At 52.7% G+C, this 18,964-nt stretch overlaps 1 protein-coding gene across 2 annotated transcripts in view; it reads right to left on the bottom strand.

Moving 5' to 3' along the window:
• Positions 1 to 18,243, bottom strand: part of Hpcal1 (hippocalcin like 1) — an 88,900-nt gene extending 70,657 nt beyond the window's left edge. Inside the window, exon 1 of one of the 2 annotated variants that reach the window (XM_071601332.1) lies at positions 18,011 to 18,243. The gene's annotated coding sequence lies outside the window, so the exon portion shown is untranslated. The remainder of the gene's footprint in view (positions 1 to 18,010) is intronic. The other variant, XM_027937750.2, reaches the window with a different exon arrangement.
• Between the last annotated feature and the right edge of the window lie 721 nt (positions 18,244 to 18,964).

Raw genomic sequence — 18,964 nt, 5'->3', positions numbered from 1 at the left:
ATCCTTTCGTCTCCTGACCCTCTGCTTCCTCCGCAGCCACACTTCCAGGCAAACGCTCAGGGATGATCTGCAGCAGGTCAGATGACAGTAAAATAACGTGTTTCCTGAGCAGCATGTCCCCAACTGCTTTTTCACTTCCCTGCTGCTCCCCAGAGTGGCGCAAGGCCAGTCAGACTCCACGCCATAAGGAAACAGACCAGCAGCCAGCTCCCAGTGGCACTGAGTGGCCCCAAGTGAGCCTGGAGAAGCAGAGCCCTGGGGACGCGAGGAAGCCAGGCGGCACCTGCGGCAGACGCTTGATATGCACTTGCAGCTGCGCTTGTGGCATCTTAGAACCACAGGCTGTGTGAGGAGGCCACTCTGCAGGGAACATCAAGGCGGCCCAGGGCCCGCGGCCTTCCCCGTGAGGCCAGGTCAGCTGGGTGCTGGGAAGGGAGGCCACCGAGACCAGCTCTGAGCAAAGCTCTGCAGAAGCAGGATCCGGGAAAGGCCAAGTCACAGGAGAGCACAACCCCACCCAAATCACGGCCCTACCCCCCGGCACTGCCACCTCGACCCAGAGTCAGGGACAAGTCATCCTCGATATAACAGTCCTGTCTAAGGACTTAAGGCCTCGGGCTGGGAATGAAACAGGTCAGTCTAAGGGATGATGGGAAAGAACGTGTCTGGATTGAAAACCCCGAGGGTGGAGAGGGATCCTGACGCTAAAGGTGAGAGGCACCCAGAGTTCACAACCCAGCGACCCCAGCAGAACAGCTCCACCCGCCAGGTACCAGCTGCCTCCAGGCAAGAGGACGGAAGGACTGCCACTGTCACCAAAGATCAGTGGACAGGCAGGGCAGGCCCAGGGCAGGGTCTGCACCTGCTGTCACTCCCCCAAAATGGGGCTGACACAGCAGGCGCCCAACGCCCCGCTACTCAGGCTGTTGAGTGCTGTCCCCAAAGCAGGAAACTGAGGCAGAAGGGAAATTACTTTCTCCCCCAAGGTCACCAACAGGTAGTTGTGGGTGAGTCTGGTCTTGAGTTCACCAGGTCTCCGGAACCCAGACTGACCGCAGAGCGCTGGGCCCCTGCAGAGCATTACTACAGAGCTGGCCCAGGAGATTTCTGCACAACAGGCCACTTACAGTGTAGGGCGGCTGCCATGGTAACCAGAGTCTTAACAACTTTGGCATTTCCACAACCTCTGATTGATCCGGAGCTCAAAATTAACATTACAATGAACCAGTTATTTGCATTTAATTTATTTTAATTGGCTTTTACATAACAGCACAGTCTGGGTTTCACCCTTAATAACCACAGGGCCAACCAACAGGGAGACCCTGAAAACAGCTGGCTGCGGCTCATGCCCTTAACTGTCCGTGAGTGCAAAGGTTCCCACCTGAATCTCTTTCTTCTTTTTTTTTTTTTTAATATTTTTTTAGTTGTCAATGGACCCTGATTTTTATTTATTTATTTATTTTTATGTGGTGCTGAGAATCGAACCCAGTGCCTCACACATGCGAGGCAAGCTCTCTGCCACTGAGCCACAGCCCCAGCCCCCATCTGAATTTTTGCCTAATGCTCCTCTTCCCTGAGAAGACAAACCCTGGGCTGTCAAATTCATCCTTCAGAGTGTGCTCCTGGCTCACATTTAAAAATGGAAGACGAGGAGGCTCAGTCTCTGTGAAGTAGCTGCAGCCGTTGATGTCCCCGGGGCCTGTGAGAACCCTGGGCGTGGACACCCCAAAGGCCACCTGTGGAATGAATGGCCGTGGGATGATCCACAGCCCTCGTTAATGTGCCTGTTTCTGCTGTTCTCGTCATAAATGAGGAGTGGTTCTGGCGGCCAAGGTGGAGTGCGGCCAGGCCTGTGGAAGACGGGCCGGCTCCAGGGACGGGGTAGGAGGGTGCCTCACGTGGCGCCAACACCTGGAACCCCCAGCAGGCAACAGCCTGGACTCCTCTTAGTTCCATCCACCCTGCGCCAGGCAGAGGCCCAAGGCCAGACCCAAAGTGGAATCGAGGGACAGACTGGACCCTCTCCACTGGGAAGATGGATGATGTCAAGTACAAAGCTCACAGGGGACACCTGGGAATAGGAGCTGTCACTGGAGATGCCCAGTGTGCTTCTTGAAAACTGAGTGGGTGCTGGCCAGGGAGGGGTGGGGAGGGGGAGCCAGAGATCCCCAGCAGCAGAGGCAGCAGGTGAGGAAGCCCAGAGAGGGGCAGGGTGCTCGGAGCTGCCAATAAACAGGGTCTAAGTCGTCGGCCGGGGGAGACCTGAACCCTGGCCATCTTAGAGGCCTGAGCCCTGGGATGGGAGGAGTAAGGCAGAGCGGGAGGGGCTGGGATGTCTCCCAGGCCTGTGGGCAGTGTCTAAGCTGAGGGACCTGGAATGACATATTCTGTGTTAAACACCGCATCCATGAGGATGCTTTTGGCTGCAAACAATATAAAACCTGACAAGTAGTGGTTTAGGCAAGAAACAGTTCTCTTTGTGTCACAAAACGAAACAACGGGGCAAGGGCCCAGGGTTCAGGCAGGGTTCAAGAGGCCATCAAGCACCCAGTTTTCTTCTGCTTCGTTGTCCTGAGCACATGGATTTAGCCTCATGGTCACAAGAGAGCTGCCCTACTTCCAGAAATTATATCAGCTTTCCAAGCAGGAAAAAGATAGAGAGGCCAAAAGCCGTCTGTCTTGGGGTTTGGGGTCTTTATTCAGAAACGGAAGCCCTTTCAATCGGCCTTGAACTTAACCTCTCATCACCAAAACTCTCTGGGTGCCCCTGGCTAGGAGGTTGAGGCTTTTGTCCACAGGCTCTTGGGAGAGAGGCCCTTGCACTTTCTCTTCCTGTGTCTGCCAGTCCCTCCTCGGCCGCGCCCTTGTGTCTTTCAAGACTTTGCTCAAAGGTCACCTTCCCTTCGCATTCTGACCACGCTATGTAACTGTCTCTCTGTATACCTAAAAGAAATGAAAACGTGCGTCTACACAGAAACTGTGCACGAAGGTCCCGGCGGCGGCGTCATCTGTAACAACCTGGAGTGAAAACGACCCAAATGTTCATTCACAGAGAAGTGAACCCACACGTGGCCCAGCCGGGCGGTGGGGTATTTTTCGTCGTATAAAGGCCTGAGGTATTAATAATGCTGCCACACGGAAAAGCCACAGAGACATTATGCGCAACGAAGGAGCCAGACACAGAGGCCACGTATTTTATGACCATTTATCTGCAATGCCCAGAACAGGCAAATCCATAGAAGATAAGACATAAATTACTGGCTTCCAGGGCCTGGGGCGGGAGAGATTGAGGAGTGCAGGCTGACGGCCAGAGGATTTCTCTGGGGAATGATGAAAAGATTCTTGAATCAGTAGCAGTGGACGCTCACCCTCGTGATACTAGAAAACAAGTGAATTGTACGTTCATCTTTAAGCTGCGGTTTTTGTGATATGTGAGCTATATCTTAATTTTAAAAGTTTTTTTTCTTTTGTTCATTTATAAAACAACAGAATCGAACCCAGTGCCTCACGCATGCTAGGCAAGCACGCTACCACTGAGCCACAGCCCAGCCCTTAATTTTTAAAGTTTTTCATTCAAAAAAACAGAGCAAACCCTTCCCTCTCTTACCCCCACCACAGAGAACTCCTCCTGCAGTCACTGCTCTTTGTCACCGTCCCCTCCCTGCGGAGGGCCGCTACCCTACACTATGTGATCGGCACACTACTGCCCTGTCCATTGCTCTCAAGTAGAAATGCAGGGAGGGCAGGGTTCCTGCTGGACCATCCTTGTCACGCAGTCTGGCAGAGACCTGTGAGTGAGTCACTCAGTGAGTGACAGCTTGAGTGACAGCACTCGCTGCTGACAGGGTGTCTCTCCTCACCCGGGGGTTCTCGCTCCAGGTCCAGTTTTTGCAGAGACTGCTGAACACGGTCCCTGCCTTTGGGAGGTCCCCAGCCACATGAAAAGATGATGGCCCTGGTTTGGAAGTGAACGGTCAGGCCGGAGTCTTGCAGATGGCCAGGCCACGGGAGCCTGAGCACCAGGGCCTCGAGAAAGGCCCAGGAGGCTTCTGGCAGGAGGGGGCGGCCTAAAGCAAAGCCATGAGCTGGGAGGGGACAGGAGGCTGCGAGAGCAGGCGGGTAGCCATGAAGCGAGAGCAGGCGGGTAGCCATGAAGCGAGCTCTTCTCTCGCTGCTGAGAACCAACATGTGCTTCCCCTCCCCCACAATCCAAGACCCAAGACCTGCCGCCCGCCGGTGTCCCCTGTGCCCAGGGCCAGCTACACTTCCTGAGGCCTTAGTCAGCTGTGAAACAAATCTCCGAGGAGTTAAGGTGCAGGTGCCCACATGCCCAGCTTGTTACTGACACCAGGGATCCAGAGGTGGCCGCCCTCGGGAACAGGTTCAAGGGGAGCTGCCCGAGTCAGGCCTTTGAGTCAGGCCCGGCTGGCTGGGTTTGAAGGCGTGTTTGAGTCTGGGTGCTCAGTTCCCAGGCTGCCCGGGCCTGGCGCACGTCGGACAGTCCTGGAGGTGGGCGAGCAGAGGCACGTGTCTTCCCGCTTCCTCGGTGAGGCTCGGGCCTCACATCCTGCAGGAGGAAAATGAAAGGCACAGGCTGGCCAGAGGGGGGAAGGAAAAGGGCTGAGGCTCAGAACTCAACTTCCACAGGGAGCCCTAATGACCCCGCAAGGCAACGGGTGACGTCTGACAGTCACGTGCCAGGGCGCAGGCTGAGTCCAGAGCCCTGGGCGCCTGCATGGGTATGGCACTCTACAGTTTGTAAGAGGTTTAAGGATAATTATTAATGCCCTGTGAGGCAAGGGGCATTATTCCCATTTCACAGATGAGAAAAACAGATGCTGTCAGGCAGGGCCCATCAAAAGGAAGGCCCGGGGATGGGGCGTGGCTCAGCGGTGGAGGGCTTGCCTTGCATGTGTGAGGCCCTGCGTTCCACCCCCAGCACTGCAAAAAAACGTGGGTCTGAAGGACCCCAGGGTGGGCAGCAGGCACAGGGTGGGTGCTGTGTGGGCCTCAGGGAGCGTGAGGACAGAGCCACAGGAAGAGTTCTTCCCTTCACAAAGAATGGCCCGGTCACTCCCCTAGACCATAAGGGAGTCAGTCAGCCTCAAGAAAGAAACCTGGTCTCCCCAACGGGAACTCCAAAGCTGGGGTGTCTGCACCCAGGGCACACCAGGCTGAGGCCCGTTTTCACCCTCTGAGCAAGGGACCCAGGTCATGCCGGGCAGAGGCGGGGGGCTTCCCCATCGCCCACGCCCAGCTCTGCCACAGCTTCCTTTTGCACCACATGCACCTTCTCAGGTGGGTACGAGGCCCCTGTGGCCCCCATGAGTTACCAAGCATGTGCCAAGCAGGCATCTGCGGGCGGCTCCCAGATAGGACTCTGACTGCTGCTGTGCAGGGGCTGGAGGGGGCCGAAGCCCAGCCAGATGGCAGGAGGAAGGGCACTGCGAGCATTCAGCAGACCAAGCAGTGCCAGGAGCTCCCCACCAACCGCCCAAGACCCCTCTAGGCACCTCGGAACAGGGAGCTCCCGAGAGGAGGCGTGGCAGGCCTGTCTTAGGGTACAAAGTTACCAGGGCTGACTGGAAACGCCTGAGTAACAACAAATCAAACAAGCAGATGTCACCCGCGGGCATCCCCTTCCCCACCTCCTGCCAAGATCCCACCCGGGCTCTCCCGGGGGCTGGCGCTGAGTCAGGAGCAGGTCAGCCCGGGTCCTCCTCACTTTCCCAGAGCCTGTGATTGTTACGGTTCAGATCTTAAATGTCTCCCAAATGCCATAAGCTTGGTCATCAGCCTGGGGCACCATCAGGAGGTAGTAGAACATTCAGGAAATGGGTCCCAGTGGAAGGAAGTTAGGTTGTGGGGCGTGCCCCCTTGGAGGGGATATTGGCACCTTGGTCCCAGATTCTTTCTCTTTGTTTCCTGGTCATCGTGAGATGAACAGGCCCCTCTGACATGCCACAGAGTACATCACGGTAGGAGCGACAGGGCCAACCACCATGGATTGACACCTCTGAAACCATGAGCTAAAATAAACTCTTCCTCCTTTTGAATTGTATATCTCAGGTATTTTGACACAGCAGCGAAAAGCTGACTAACACAGGGATCATGCCATAACACAGCCACAGGGATCATGTCACAACACAGCCACAGGGATCATGTCACAACACAGCCCACAGGGCAGGGTCCGGCAGTCTAGCTTCAGCGGTGCCACAGGGCCCATATCAAGGTTGACATATAACATATAACTGTTGAACTATGTTATGGTTTAGATAATAAAATGCTCCCCCAAAAGCTCATGTGTGAGACAATGCAAGAAAGTCTGGGGATGAGGTGATTGGGTTATGAGAGCCTTAAACCCCTGAGGGGGATTAACTAGGTGGTAACTGTAGGCAGGCAGCGTGTGGCTGGAGGAGGCATGGGGGCATGTCTTTGGGTACCTATTTGCCCTCGGTGAGTGGAACTCTCTCTGCTTCCTGGTGGGATGTCCTGGGCTGCTTTCCTCTGCTACTCCTTCCACCAGGGTGTCCTTCATCACCTTGGACCTAGAGCAGTGGAGCTGGCCGTCTATGGACTGAGACCTCTGTGAGTGCCAAAGACACTTTTCCTCCTTTAAAACTGTTCTTGTCAGGTCTTTTAGTCACAGAAGTGAAAAAGCTCAACCTGTTGAGTTCTAAAGGATAATCATCAACCACACTAAAGAAGCATCCCTAGCTTTATTAAGACTTTGTTGTTGTTTTGGATCAACGGTCTTGATGCATTTAAGCATATCTGGCAGGAAAAGGGAGGGTGCAGCATTAATAATTAAGCGAAACAGAACTGAAGGCAAAATTATGCCAGATGCCTCAATTAGAATGCCTGACCTTTGTTTTAGAAAAACTTAATTCACACTCACTCCTTCAGAAATCTCCCCCACAGTGAGGCTTATTCCTCTTTCGGGACAACTGGTATACCCAGGAAACCACCGTGACATACCTGGTCTCCATAGCAACCTACCTGTCTCCAGTGATGGGAGAGCATGCTTCCTGCCTTGGTGTTGGATCCTGGAAAAACCTAAGAACCCAGCATTTAAAGGAACAATTTCTGAACACAGCATCCATATATATATATATATATATTTTAATTTGGCTTCCTTGTGGTGAAGATCCTGAAATTATGTACCAGATATGACGGAATTTTGCTGATAATTGCAATCTTCTTTTTCCAGATCATAAATACAGATAGCGGACTATAAAGAGGTGATTTATTAAATCTCTAATCCAAGAAACTATAGGAAGACGCTGAGCTCACAGCAAATGCAACCTCGGGATCCCCCATTTTATGCCTGATATTTGCCTGGAGGTGGCCCATTCTCAGCCTCTCTCCCCCTCCCTGACCCTGGAATTAATCTTTCATATTAGGCAGTTTCTCTGATGGCTGGCCTCTTTTCATAACTTTCCATTGCTGACTCAATATCCTGGACTCAGATTAAACCTCTAAAAAATGATGGGGATGAACATCTTTTGGAGGGACGCCGCAGAAGTCAGGCATGGCCCTAATGAAGGCTGAGATGGCTTCCCGGCCAGCACATAAATACAGTCAAGCCAACGTCAACTGAGGTCTGAGTCACAGGGAGAGGAGGAAGGATCCCCACCAGGAGTCTCCGATTCACAGGGCTGGAGACCAGCAGGTCCATTCCCTGGGGGTCGTGCAGGAGGGGCAGGGTAGGTACAGAAAAGGTTATTTTCAGAAAGGGAGCTGGAACACATTAGCCAGCTAGGGAGACAGGAAGGAGATGCTTCCCAGGGAAGCAGGGACTGTGGTACTAGGACATCAAATACCAAGGTGAAAACAGCATGAGCCACAAAGCCTCCCCCAGGTCAAGTGGACACCCACATTCAAGAAAGACGCTGCATCATGAACATCTACACCCTGCCACACTCCAACGGTGAATTTCTCAGAAGACTCAGAACGTCTTTCTTTATATCCAGTTAATGCACTTGCTCAGTATTGAATTTAGATTCAGTTAACAAATTCTAATGGTGCATTATGACAAATTTCCATTAATTCAAATAATCACAAGTATGGAAGTTATGGGTTCCAGCCAGTCTGAGGACAGAGAGGAAGTCTGCCAGGCAAATTAAGAGGGTAAGCCAGATACACGTGCAAACAAGGAATGGCACTGGTGTTCCTTTTAAGACCATTTTTCTTTCTAATTGCCAAAGTAACACATGCCCAGTGGAAAACTCAGAATATATAGAAATATGAAAAAGCAGGAGAGAAGCCACCGTGATCCCATCCGTCACCCACTATGAACCACTGAGTGTCCTCCCTTCCCATCTGCTTTCTCTGAGTTTTTTCTCTTGCAAACATAAGTGAAGTAAAGCTCCGTGCATAATTCTATATCATGCCTCTCAATCCCATGCTTAGGAGAAACGCTTTGGTGCTGATTTTCAACCCCTTTAACTAATTCCTATTATCCTACCACCACTAATATGCTAATATCAAAGGATTCAGAAGAATTCACTAGAAACTTCAAATAGAGGCAAAATCCGGATAGGAGTCTGCAGTACTAAATATACTTTTTGTCTGAAATGATATGATTACTCTTCCTGTACAATACTTCCTAATGTGGACTTTTCTTTAATTTGCAATTAGTCAAAATAAGGAGTTCAGTTTACCAGTCTCTCAGGTGACCAGTGGTGTAACTTTCCAGGAAGAACATAAAAGCACTAAACGGTGTCTAAATAAGGCACTGGGTCTAGAGCCTAAGGACCAGCTCATCCGCCGACCTCCACCTTGCTCTCCCCAGAACTCACACACTGCAATCATCCCGCCAGTTCTCTCCTTTAACCATGAGCCCCTGTCTTCTGAATCCCAGCTCCCTTAGTACAGGAAGCTAAAAGAAAAGGTTGACTGGTGACAGGCAGATGACACCAATACACAGTCCCTTCCAACCCCCATGTCTCCTTCTACCTATGCTCCCCAAATTTCCCCTTCTGAACTGCAACACCACCTCTTAATGTGCAGTTGCCAAGGTGTCTATGTTTTCTAGTTCATTTTTTCGGAGTCAGTTTAGCAATGCAGACTCTCTCTGTGCTCTGCATTGGGTGTACCTACCATGCAAGTTTACATTTTTAAACACTTTTCCTGAATTGTTGAGCTGATGGTGGATTTAGGGGTTACCTAGCCGGAAGCCCCATTTGCCAAATGAGGAAGCTCAAATCTGGAGAGGAAGCATTTCTTATGCCAAGTCAAAACCAGACATTAATAATGGAATGGGGGCCACTCCGCCAACCCATAAAGACTTGATGGCTTCCAGACCACTGCACTGCAAGTTTAACAAATGCATAGAACAAACATGCACCAATCAACGACGCGCACAGAAAACACACTAGTGCACTGACCACTCAGGCCTGCAAAGCAAGCCCTTCAGGCAACTGTGAAGATTTTAAATAATTCAAGGTACTCGCCCTCCTACAGCTGAAAGCGTGGGGGGCGGTTACACCAGACCTCTGGGCATTCACGTGTTCCAGGCCCGTGGTACCAGGAATGGAGGGTCATCAAGGAGAATCCATAGGGTCCTAACTGAAGAGGCCCACTGCCCTGGGAGAGGTGGACAAATATGATGCCCAGGAATAAGGCCAGGCTCCATCCAGAATAATCTGTCCTCTCTAGAGGGCAAAGGAGAGCAGCACAGAGCAGGTAACACTGGCTTGCTGCTGGGCCCACAAGAGCAGGTGAGACTTCCCGGCCCAGGATCTTCCACAGCAGTAATTCTCACGGAGCCACTTTCAGAATCACATTGCACCACCCATCCATTGGGTTCTCTGTATCTACAATCCTCCCTTCCACTCCCCTCAAACGGCAGGAAGACTGTAAAGAAGAGCTGGGATGGCAATGTGACACAACGGCCCAAAGACTGAGAATCCAGATTGCGACTGTGTGATGATAGTGGTGACGGCGATCGTGGTAGTGAGGGCGATGTTAGTGATGGTGATGTGGCGATAGTGATGGTAATGATGGTGATCACGGTGGTGTTGGTGATCATGGTGGTGATGGTGATTGTGGTCATGATGACGGTGAAGGCGGTCATGATGGTGATGATGACGTGATCGTGGTGATGGTGATAGTAGTGATGCTGAAGATAAAAATGATAGTGACTGTGGTGGTGATGATAGTGATCATGGTGATATAGTGACTGTGATGACATGTTTGTCTTGGGGAGCCAGCATCTGGCCCAAAACAAGCCATGGGGGAAGGAATTATGAGTCATAATGAGCCCTTTGCGTTACTTGGAGGATCCTGTGTGAGAAAACTTGGAATCCCTTTCCTGTGCTACATTCTCTCTCCCCACTCTCACTAACACTGGTGGAAGCAATTCCAAAATCCATAAGCACCCACCTGACAGCAAACTCCAAGGACCGTTGGCCATGCCATTCTGTTTTTATGTCCAGTAACAGTTTATCTCCAAAAACATATATTAACAAAAGTGGCCATTCATCATCCGCATTTCAGAAAAAAAGGGGGAAAGCAGCCACCAGACAAGCCAAAGACCTTCATCCCTGACTCCACCAAAGGCCTATGTCCACCTGAGCTGACTGGGAAGACCTGCAAAGTCACCTGGGTTTTATGTCCACTGCTAGAGGTCAAAGCCCCACCACACTGTCTAGGTCATGCCAGAAACCAGGGATCCAATGGCACAGCTGAAGGGATTTTTTTTTTTGGAGGGGTACCAGCGATTGACCTCAGGGGTGCTTACCCACTGAGCCACATCCCCAGCCCTTTTTTGTATTTTATTTAAAGACAGGGTCTTGCTGAGTTGTTTAGGGTCTTCCGAAGTTGCTGAGGCTGGCTTCGAACTTGCAATCCTCCTGCCTCAGAATCCGAGCTGCTGGGATTACAGGTGTGTGCCACTGAGCCTGGCTGAAGGAATTTTAAAGAAGTTCATTCTTGCCACTGCAACCGACACTAGGGTGAGGGCTGGGAGGTTGGGGAGCCATCTGTCCTGCTGCCCATGGCCCTGCCTCAGGTCCTGGTCTGGGCTACTTTCGGGACATCCACATTCCCTTGGCCAGAAGTTCCCCCCGCCACATGCATTGAATAAGGAACACTGCACAATCCTGGGGAGGATTTTTTTTTTTTTTAATGCACAGGTGATTGATTTAAAGAGGTTCTCACTTCTCTCCAGAAATGGACTAGAGGGCAGCAAATGGAAAGGACAGAGTGACAGGGAAAGGTGGGGACTAGCGTCCATTCTGTTTTCAGGAAACATCCGTTAAATGCACAGACAGAAAGCAGAGTTGAACATCTTGCTGCCGGAGGGGAGGGCGTTGCCGTCCACACACACAGCCACTCAGAATGGCGCTGTGAGTGTTCCCAGCAGTCCTCAGTCTGCTCGCGCACACATCCAAACTCAGCAGATGCTTCCTACGCACTCCAGGGGAAGGATCAAGAGGGTGAGGCCTCGTTATGTCTGGGGAATAGCCTGCAGATCTCTGTGCAGTCCCCAAGTTCAGGGTTACCGTGAGTGAGTAGGGACCCTAAGAGATGCTTCTCAGAAGATATGAAGCTGGAAAGATCCAAAATGGCAGCTCCCCAAACTCCAAACTGACCGTCAGTGGCTTCCTTTTGAAGCCTTCATGCACATCTGCATACAAAGACTCTGACATTAAATGTCTTCAACCGGAATTTGAAATGGAATATTTAGTGGCAGAGGAGGTACTTATAGCCATGAAGACTTGAACTCTTAAACCGTGACAAAGTCCACCACCATTAATACACACAAATAGCCAGCCAAAGACTCACTGGTGCCCATAGCTGTGTTTCCTTTGATGCTCTAAATGGGCCTAGAAGCCCCTTCTGTACGTGAGGAAGTGGGCTCAGATACATAGCAGAGACTAAGATTCAAATCCAGGACTCCCTGATCCTAACACCCAGATAGCTCCCTGAGATATTTTGAAATGAGAATGTAACCCTGATCCAAACTGAAAGAAACAAGATGTTCTTACGGTTCACGGTGGGAGTTTGCTACCTCAGTGAGAGCAAGAGACCACCTTTACATTTGTCAAACTGGGTGTCCTGTGCTGGTCACCTCAAAACCCAATACACAAGGTGAGGACCACTTCTGAAATACAAGGGTATAAAACCACACGGTCTACTGTGCTCAGCCAGCCACTCCCTCTCCAAGGCCCCCCACATATTTACTAGAACTTTATGTATTTATGGAGTTCAGCTGTGGACCAGATCCGAGGGCAAATGAAGACGCATCCGGTACCACTCATGCCCTGAAAGGCACTTCCACAGCTTTGGACGGGATGACAAGACTTGTACAGGAAAAATCGAACATCGGCCCAAGCCAAGCCATAGGAAGACATATAATTATAACCAAAATAGGACAGAAGAGAAAGTGACCTGATTCCATTCTTGGTTCTAGTATTTTCCGCTTATGGGTAGCCTTGGGCTATTCATTTTGTTCTGGGACTCTTTGGTTTTTTCATTTAAAAAATCAGTCCAGTGCCCTTTGCCTCACAGGTTCTTGGTGGAACACGATAATGAATGCAGCAGGGCCCCACACCATCTGGCACCTTGCAAACCCCATATCCCAACGTCAACACTCTTCTAGACACTCCGGACGTGGACAGAAGAAATGTGGGAAAAGCAGCTCCAGTTGGCCCAGTCAACATGCCTTGAGGACACTGCAGACAGCAGTGCTGGGCTAAGTGCGGCAGGGGAGGCAGGAGACGGCAGGGAGATGAACAAGCACTCAGCCCCCTTGGGTGGCACTGAGCCAGAGACCAAGCCTGACTGGAAGCCTTCAGGAAGGCGTCACAGAAGAGGCCCTTGAACCAAACCTGAGACGGGAGGAAGAAAAGGCAAGTGCAGAGAATCAAAAAGCTGATCCACCTGGGGCCGCCGGTGGCTGGGGCTTGGGGTCAGGGAGCAAGTGCAAATAGGGACTAGACATCTTTTCTGGATGATGAAAATGTCCTAAATGGGATTCTGGTGACAACTCTATACCTCTATAAATTTATCAGACACCAATGAATTGTACATTTAAAAATGGGGATATTTCATATGAATTACTGTATATTTCTTAATATTACTGTTCATTTAAAAAAAAAAAGGATGAGCAGAAATCTTGCAGATGAAGAAATATGGGTGGGAGAGAAAACAGAGGCACTGAATATCCAGCCCTAATTCCAGACGCTCCACAGCCTATCTCTCTTCCAGGCGTCAGGTCAAAAGATGCTTCTGCAGAAGTCCTTTTGGCCCTAGCTGGGGACACAAGTTTCCCTGCTGGCACCAGAGCATCAGGCTTGTTGATGATCTCCCCAGACCCCAGCCCTAACCCTTAACTCAGGGCTGGCAGCAGAGTCCAACGTTCACTGACGTTCACTGAGTAAGAGAACAACCTGGCGTGGGGAGGGGCGAGGGAGCAAGATGATGAAATCTGTGTTCTAAGAAGCAAACTGGCTGCAAGGGAGGAACCAGATGCCAGACTCCAGGGTTTGCTGCATGGGAAGAGAGGCTCGGGGCTGGGAAGGAGAGGCCAGGGCCACAGGGAGCACTGACCTGGTCAGGCAGGTGCATTGAGGGAGGGGAAAGAGTCCCTAAACTCTCCTGAGACATAGAGCTCTGACCGACGAGGAGGAGGCCCTGTGGTCGTATTGGGTACAAGATGCAGTTTCCACGGGAGAGTGGAGTCCTGCTCTGCCGCACTGGACACCATCCTGGCGGACAGGGCTGGGGCCGCAGCTCACACAGAGAGCACAGGCTGTGTTGCCTGCCGGTGCAGACGTGAGCTCGGTAGCTCAGCTGGGGGACCTGGGCTCGTGAAGGAGACTGCTCTAGAGACACGCTTGGTATAGTGCCTGCCCCAGGGATTCTTCACCAGCTGAAGGGGACAGGGAGCAGGAAAAGATATTGAGGACACAGGGCACTAATGTGAAATCAGAGAAGCCCTGTGAGGGGAACCACGTACCTCCCAAAGCCATCCTCCCTCCTTCAGGACTCTGCCCCCTTAACCACGGAATATTGAACAATCTTGAGTTTTCTTAGTCAAAGGCCAGAGGCCCATCACTGCTGCTAGAGAAGAGTGCTCTTCTCTGGAGGCAGGTGGGGCTGAGCGGGCACCTCTACCCCCAGGCTCCTGGCTTCCTGCCGACCTGGTTGTACTTCAAGCACCAAAAGAAACAAATACATCCCCAGAAAACACAGCCACCGGATTCGCAAGCATGGGGGTGTAGTAGGTAAAGGAAAAACAGTCCCAAGAAGACCCCCCCCACCATGCTGGAGGGGAGGGCAGCACCGCAGGTCTCCGGAAGGGTGTCTTGAGTTAGTCATGCCTCATAAATACAGAGATGCGAAGCTCTGCCTCTGAAATTCAATTTTACTTGAAACGACATGGCCAAGGTAGGGCTCTCTGAAGGATTTACTGTGCTTTTCAGATGATTAAAAAAAAAGATTCTTTAGACTTATACCTTGCTCATCAGCACGGAAGAAATGTTCCAGCTGTCAAACTATTGATTACCTGGAGTTATATTACAACCTGCACCTCTAGAGCTCCACCAATTGGGGAGGGGGTGGAAAGTGATTTGAAAGAAGAAACATTCCCCCCATAGGACAAGTGGCACTAAGAAAGCTCATAAGCCCATCTCAGTAAATCTCCATAAGCAATTACCCTCTGGCAACCCCAGATTAGAAACCCAACCCAAAGGGAACAGAACCAGAGCTACATGAGATTCTCAGCTGCGGCCTTACATGGCATGAAAACAACAAAGAAACCTAATGAGACTGTGAGAGAAGGGGAACCCCAAACTACAGCATGATTACAATCTACAAGCATCTGCTCATCTAACTCCAAATGTCCCTTCCCTCCCAGCGCACAATGACATCAGGCACTGACGAACTAGCAAAACACACCAAGTCCCCCATCAAGTCTGGCGGGAATTCATCAATTGAAAGTACCTTCCCACAGCACACAGGCAGTTTAGGTCCAAATCCTAATACAAACCTGATCCCACTGGAGATAAAGGTTGAGCTGCCAAGTAGCTTAATCATTGGTACCAAATAAACCCCGGGGCTGCCTGTTAGCAGCCTAGATTATCACTGGCTCATGATCGAGCCTGGTACGTCATCATTTATGAGTAGCAATATGAGGTCCTGGAGTAAGTTTGGGAGAAAGACACATTGAGTAATGGAGAGAAAACTGCATTTTGCAGGTGCTCAGCATGGTGCTAGAGACAGAACTGGCCCCAGGCAGTCAGTGGGGTACTGACTGTGAATGACAACCCCTGGAAATGTGCATGCAGAACTCTGAAGGCAGGTGTGGGACCACCTGGCCACAGGAAACTCCTAGCAGTTCCAGGTAGGGATGGAGCTAGGTGAGCCCACTCCTCCTATGACAGCTTAGATTTCTAATTCTGCACAGCCCTGTGGCCAGAAAAGAGGGCTGAGATAAATTCTGAAGCAATTTGCTTCAGTTATTCTATTTCTCTTCAAATCTCTCTCTAGGAGAGCTCTTTGGAAGTGAATGGGTCCTGGACTGGAGTTGGGGCAAATCTCTTTTCTTCTGGGGTTTTTCGCTTGATTTTGGTTCTCCACAGGCCCAATAGCCTTCCATAAATCTGATTCCCAAAACCATGACTCCCAAACTGCTATGGCACATTGACAGCTACATCTTTAAAATACATTAAAGTGGCACCCAAAGACAGCAGGAAACCAAAAGGTGACGCCAAGTCCTAAGACCAGGGAGAGATAGAGCCCCTGGGCCTTCCCTCTGGCACATTATCCAATGAAACCTCAAGAGCACAGCAATTACAGGCCCTTTCAAAAGTGAAACAGAAATAGATCTAGTGCCAAAACACCGGACTGCTTGAGACAAAGGGCTGGCTTTAACTAGAAAAACAAAACAAAACAAAACAGCCTTTTGGTCTGTCTTCCGAGCTGAGAAAGCCAGATTGATTTTTTAAAAAATCATTATTGAATCTGATTATGGGGAAAAGAGTAGGATACAGATCAAAAGCCCTTTTCTCTTCTAGGATTTTATAAAATCATTAGATGAAACAGAAAAAGGGTTGCATTCTAAGTGAACCCCTGACACCAAATCAGGATGAAAAATCAGCTTACAGCCATCAGGCCCAAGACCTCCCCATCATAGCCTTAGCTGGAGGCAAATCCAATAACCCAAACTAAGGTTTCTGCTCTGGTGTCACAGAAGCCTGCAAAGGATGCCAGGAGAGCACTAAGGGGGAGCACCTGGGGCTCAGAAAACACATCTCCACCAAAGGCAGCCTGGCCCAGTATCCCTGCCCCAACCCACTTCTCTCCAGTGCTCCGTTTTGAGAGCCTGGGGCACCAACAAGATCTGTTTGTTGCTCCCTTGCTTAAAGGTTGTTTTCACACTGGAGAGAGTCCTGAGAGCAAGAAACCAAGGCTGTGAATGAAGGAACCACTGGCTGGGGCAGAAGGTGGCAGGCACTGCAGCCCACAGATGCCTTGCTGGCTCTGAGCCAGTATTCAGGTGAGGTTAGCGGGGTGCCGCCCAGGACTGAATCCCAGGCAGAGCAGTGTGCATAGACAGTGCAGTTCAATGTCTATTTCAAAACTAAATATTTTTAAAATTAAGATGTGAGACTAGAAGGAAGGCTCTCATACCCACCTGGGCCTGAGGCAAGGGAGCTGGAACTGGAGGAGTTAGGGGTGGGACTGGAAGGTGTCCATTGTGAGGCCCACAGCAGGACCTTCCTGGCAAACATCTTCCCCAGGATGGAATTGATATTGGCCTTTAAAAAAAGGGGAGAGGGGTGGCCTTCGGTGTGACCAGGCCAGGCAGAATGCGAGAACCGCGTCAGTAGGGAGCGCCACTTGGCTCTCGGATTCCACGGGCTATATCCCCCAGGAACTAGGCACTTGTTGAACAAAACGGCTCCCGAGTCCGCAACCGCTGCCTTTCGGCCAGGAGAGGGACCCCAGCACCGGCGTGGGAGCCTCCGGGGCTGGAGAAGAGCCCGCGCCCGTCGCTGCGCGCTCCCGCGCACCCGGAGGCGGCGCCCCACCGCCCTGGAGGTGCGGCAAGAAGGCAGCGCACCCAGCAGCCTAAACTTTCTCGAATCTCCCTGCTACGTTGTTAAGTGAGGGCCGGGAGAGAGGCACAAACCACGGCAGGAGGAGAAATATAAGCAACCCCCCCATAATAAAGCAAAATCAAATATTTAAAAACGCAAGCTGCTAATCCCATCAACACAGCACCTACTAAGTGCCAGGCACTGAGACGAAAGCTATCTTTAGTGCGTTCCCATTCGAACTGTCACGACAGCCCCTGAGGGAGGAGCTGTTCCCATTTAAAAGAACAGCAAACGGAGACCCAAGAAGGTGGTGTGTCGGGCTGAGGTCGCAGTGCGGGTCACAAGGCCAGAGCTCGGCGGTCTCCCCCACGCCCCGCTCACCGTCCGGGAGGAGGGAGCTGATCGCAGCCGCTCGGGCCCCCACCCTCCGTCGAAGCTCACAGGCTACCCACGTGGGCCGCTCGGACCAGCCTCCGGGCGGGGCTAGCCCCCGCTGCCCAAGAGGCCAGAGCTCGCCCCGTCGGGTCCCAGCCTTCCCCCAGGCTTCTAAGCTCCGCACTGCGCCGACCGGCGGGGACCAGGGACTCGGCTCTCCCGGCCAGGCCGCCCACGCCCACCCCGCCACCCCCGCTCTGCGCACACACGACACCCGCCTGGCACCGGTCCCCACCAGCAACTGCGCCCCGACACACAATTCCACAAACGCAATTCAAAATGTTCATACCCAAGAACACACAGGGATCCCCACGAGGACACGCCGTTCCGGAGACACGCCACGATTCGCGGTCACCCACAACTCCACCACGCAGAGAAACACGGGCACCCCAACACACGCACACACACACAAGCACACCCACACACGCACACACACACACTCACGCACGCTGAGAGACCGATCGCAGCTCACGCCAGTGCACACGACTGCCCTCCCGCAGTCCCGCAGCCCGCCCCTGCCCTACCGGCTCCGGTGCAGGACGCGGTCCGCTGGCTTCTCGAGCCCAAGTTGCTCCGGTGGCGGTGGCGGCGGGCGCGGGCCCCTGCCCGGGACCAGCGCGGAGACCCGAGGGGTAGCTAAACGCGCGGGCTTCCGTGAGCCCGCAGCCGCCGCGCTGGCCCTGCGCGCATCGCCACCCAGAAAGACAAAAGGAAGCCGGCGGCCGAGGGAGGGAGCGAGGGGTTGGCGCCCGCAGGTCCGCCGGTCATCCGCCTGCCGCCGCCGCGGCCCGCCTGCCAGCCCGGGAAGGAAGGGACGCGAAGGCGGGACCCGGAGGCGGGGGCCGGGGCGGGGCGCGCGGCCGGGGGCGGGCACTCAAGTTTCCTGCGAACCCGCCCCCGCTTCGACCACGCCCCCGAACCAGCTCCGCCCACCGGACCGCGGCCCGGCCACGCCCCGTCCGTGGCCACGCCCCCCAGTGGACCTTGAGCTGCAGACCTTGGGCTGGGGGCCTGCACCCTGACCTCCCTTGCCACTCGCTACTCCTCAGTCCTCTCTCGGAGCAACCGAGGCGCTGCCAGGCCTTAGCCCTGCGTGGAATTTGGAGCAGAGACGGAGCTGAGCGCCAGTCCCGCCTCCCTAACCCTTGGCCTCTGGCCTGCGGCGGAGGGAGAAACCGAGAGGCGGCGCCCGGGAGGATCCGGCCCTGAGCCCGCGCCCCCCCACCGCCCCCGCAGTCCTCAGCAGGAAGTGCGGCCCGGGTGCCTGGGAAGGGGAAGAGGCCTGAGTCGCCCCAGGCACCCTAGCACTCGATTGGACCGCCGCGGGGCTCCTCTTCCCCTCCACCTCAGTCCCGTTCGCAGCTATCGCCCACCTTCCTGGGCCTTGTTCCGGGAGAGCCCAGCCAGGAGGCTGGAGACCTGGGTTGAGGTTCTGGTTACCTCTGCCAACTCATTTGGCCATGTTGACAAGTCCCTTA

This window comes from Marmota flaviventris, chromosome 14 (assembly GCF_047511675.1).
Source record: "Marmota flaviventris isolate mMarFla1 chromosome 14, mMarFla1.hap1, whole genome shotgun sequence".
Taxonomy (NCBI): domain Eukaryota; kingdom Metazoa; phylum Chordata; class Mammalia; order Rodentia; family Sciuridae; genus Marmota; species Marmota flaviventris.
This window is presented reverse-complemented; position numbering and strand designations above follow the sequence as displayed.